We start from the raw sequence: 3,319 nt of genomic DNA on the forward strand, positions 1-3,319 counted from the left end.
GTATGGGGGTATTCTACAGCAGGGGTAGTCAACTGTGGTCCTCCAAATGTTTATGGACTACAATTCCCATGAGTCCCTGCCAGCAAATGCTGGCAGGGGCTCATGGGAGTTGTAGTCCATAAACATCTGGAGGACCACAGGTTGACTACCCCTGTTCTACAGTTAAGTGGCTGCATCCCAACTTGAGCAAAGGTCTCGGAGAGGTGCTGGCTAGTTGTTCCTCACAGGTTCAGGAGTGGATAGAACAAGCAATAAGGCACCGGAATGAACAGACTTCCAGGGAGTCTTCAATTAATTAATAAGTAAATAAGCACCTGGAGAAGCATCCCAAAGACAGGCACTGCAAGTAAACATATGCCATGACTGTGCTTAGAGTTCCAAAATATTGTTCAGGAATGCCTTTAACATACCATACTGTTTTTTTTGTGCTACTATTGTTTGTTTAATGCCTATTCCAGAGGCATTTTGGTGTGGGGGTTCTTTTTTTTTTCATTTCTATAATACTGTCTTTGAATGTTTGTAATACATCCCTGTTTTTTTGCAGTAATCTTGTATGTTTAATTCTTGTTCTAGAGTGTTCCAGAGGCATTTGGACCAGACCAGGTTAATAAGGGGGTCAGAGTTATATTCATTTGTAAAATATTGATCTCAAGTGTCTATAATGCATCCCACTGTTTTTTGTAGTACCCTTGCTTATTTAATGCCTGTTCCACAGTGATCCAGAGACTTTTTGGCCTGGTAAAGGTGCAGTTGTTCTGCCTTTTTGATTTCTAAAATATTGTTCTCAACTGTTTGTAATGCATCCCTCTGCTTTTTGGTTTTCTTGTTTGTTTAATGCCCAATTATCACTACATTTCCGTTTCATCCGCTATCCGCTATAACAGTGGTCCCCAACCTTTTTATCACCGGGTCAACACTTGACAATTCTACTGAGGCCCGGGGGGGGGGGAATCTTTTGCTGAGGGATGTCGCCGCCTGAGCCCCTACTCCACTTGCTTTCCTGCCAGTGCCCCTGACTTCCCGCCGCCTGCTGGGAGCGCTACCAGCAACAGCTGCACAGTGCCATCTCCAGGGGAAGCCCCAGCCATGGCGGTCGCTGGAGAGCACCAAAGGTGAGTCGGTGGCAGAGTGGCAGGGCAGCCCCTGAGGCAGCAGCCAGGGAGGAGGACGAGGAGGAGCCGCGGCCCGGTACCAACTGATCCACGGACCGGTCCCGGTCCCTGGACCGGCGGTTGGGGACCACTGCACTATAAGAATAAAACAGCAGTTCAGGGGCTTAACCAAAAACATGATCAGTTTCATTCCAGCATTGGCCAATACCCCAACAGAAGAAGGGGGAAGGAGCATTGCAAAGAGATCAGTTACTTGCAAAGATGACCAATTTTTAAAAAAAAAAATCTGGCATGTTTATTAATATTCTAAGAAAAATTAAAGTAAAATTCACTTTGTAATTGTATTTTGAGATGAGGCATCGCCATTTCAATGTGCTGTAGGAAAGTGAACCTTCTCCCTCTTATTTACTGTATGCACACTACACATTGAGAAGCCAACCGACTGCAATCGACAACCAGAAGTATGGCTAAAGAGAGCTATCGGGACTACAACCCCTGTAAAACACCATCCTTAAATCAGCCTATCACCATAGCGCTAATTAGATGACAGCCTGCCCCCTAGAATTAGGAGGCCAAGTGCTCAATTACACCTGCCGCCAAAACAGGCTCAAGTCAAGAGTCATAGAATCATAGAGTTGGAAGGGGCCATACAGGCCATCTAGTTCAACCCCCTGCAGGATCAGCCCTAAGCATCCTAAAGCATCCAAGAAAAGTGTGTATCCAACCTTTGCTTGAAGACTGCCAGTGAGGGGGAGCTCACCACCTCCTTAGGCAGCCTATTCCACTTCACTGCTGAACTACTCTGACTAAAAAACACAAAAAATAGTCCCTTAAGTTTCAGAGTAAACTTTCAAACCTTCTCATATCTATGTATGGCCAAAATAAATAAATATATATATATTTAATGCTCCTTCCCCTTATTCTATCTCTGCATCTTCCCTTAGATTTGAATATTATCAATTTATATATTGCCCTCCTTCCTGCATTTCAGCTTGCTGTTTTCCCCACCCCTCCCCCAGCATTATGGGGGACTATTTAGAGCCCACTTCTTCAGAGGCAATAATCTAAATATTTATACTTCAAAGAGCCACACAACTCTTATCTTTCCTGCAGCAAGCAGAATTCCTTCTCCCTCTGAAATTAGTTTCCCCTCCTGATTTTCCAAGCACAAGCTTGCATATAACTGTTGCGGTCCTCACTATAGCAGAATCCAGCGGATTTGCCAGCCTGTTGGTCCTGAGGCCAAGCAGGATCTCCCAGGCTGGAAAATCTTTGTTTTTATCATCTTAGCTGCAGCAAAAAACAAATAGTCATGGGGAACTTGTCATAAAACCTGTACCAAGAACAGAGGATTGCATAGAATTTTATAATATGTCTACCTCATAATACTGGCTCAGAAACTTGGACCAATGCAATTGTGCCACTCCTTCAGAGTCATCTCCGGGTCCTCTTGATCCTCCTCCAAGGTCTCCAGGTCAGCCCTGGAGCTCTGATTAAACACCTTTCATGTGGCTGGGTCACCAGATAAGGACTCATCTTTCAAGCTTATACTAAACAAAGCATATTTCTAAGCAACCCTTTACTTCTGGCACCAGCTTATATCAGGCTCAGCTCTATTTGGAAAGCTGAGTTACAATGACCTTTAATCTTAGTCAATATATATATATGATATATATATATCAGCAGATCATAATCTCTTCCTGTATCCCAACTCCTAAATCCAATTATGTTTCCTACAGAACAGCAGTTGTTTAGTCTTTACATAAAGAGACCACCCAGAATATTGTTAGAAAGATATATAGAAAACTATTAGTATGCTAATTGATGTTATCACAGAAAAAGTATTTATTCATATAAAGGTCAACTTAACTAGTCTTTCTGCTTAGGTTAAATCTGCAAGACTTTAGCACATCACAAAAGTGAGTATTAAAAGCCTATTCTTCCTGATGTTATGAGTGTCTCTTGTGCTGAGACTTAAACAACAAAACATGGCTGGGAGCAAGAAAGAGGAAGATAAAAGTGGCAGAAGTAAACCTCAATTTTGCTTGTTTTAAGTTTATTTGATCTCACTGAGGAAGTTCAGTAGGTTCTCACCACACTCCATTGGAATAAAGGGGCTGGAATATTGCCTAATATTTCTTCACCAAGAAGCAAAAAAAAAAAAAAAGGTTCTTGTTTATTTGATGACACAAAGACATCACACAGTA

This window comes from Paroedura picta, chromosome 2, assembly GCF_049243985.1.
Source record: "Paroedura picta isolate Pp20150507F chromosome 2, Ppicta_v3.0, whole genome shotgun sequence".
Taxonomy (NCBI): domain Eukaryota; kingdom Metazoa; phylum Chordata; class Lepidosauria; order Squamata; family Gekkonidae; genus Paroedura; species Paroedura picta.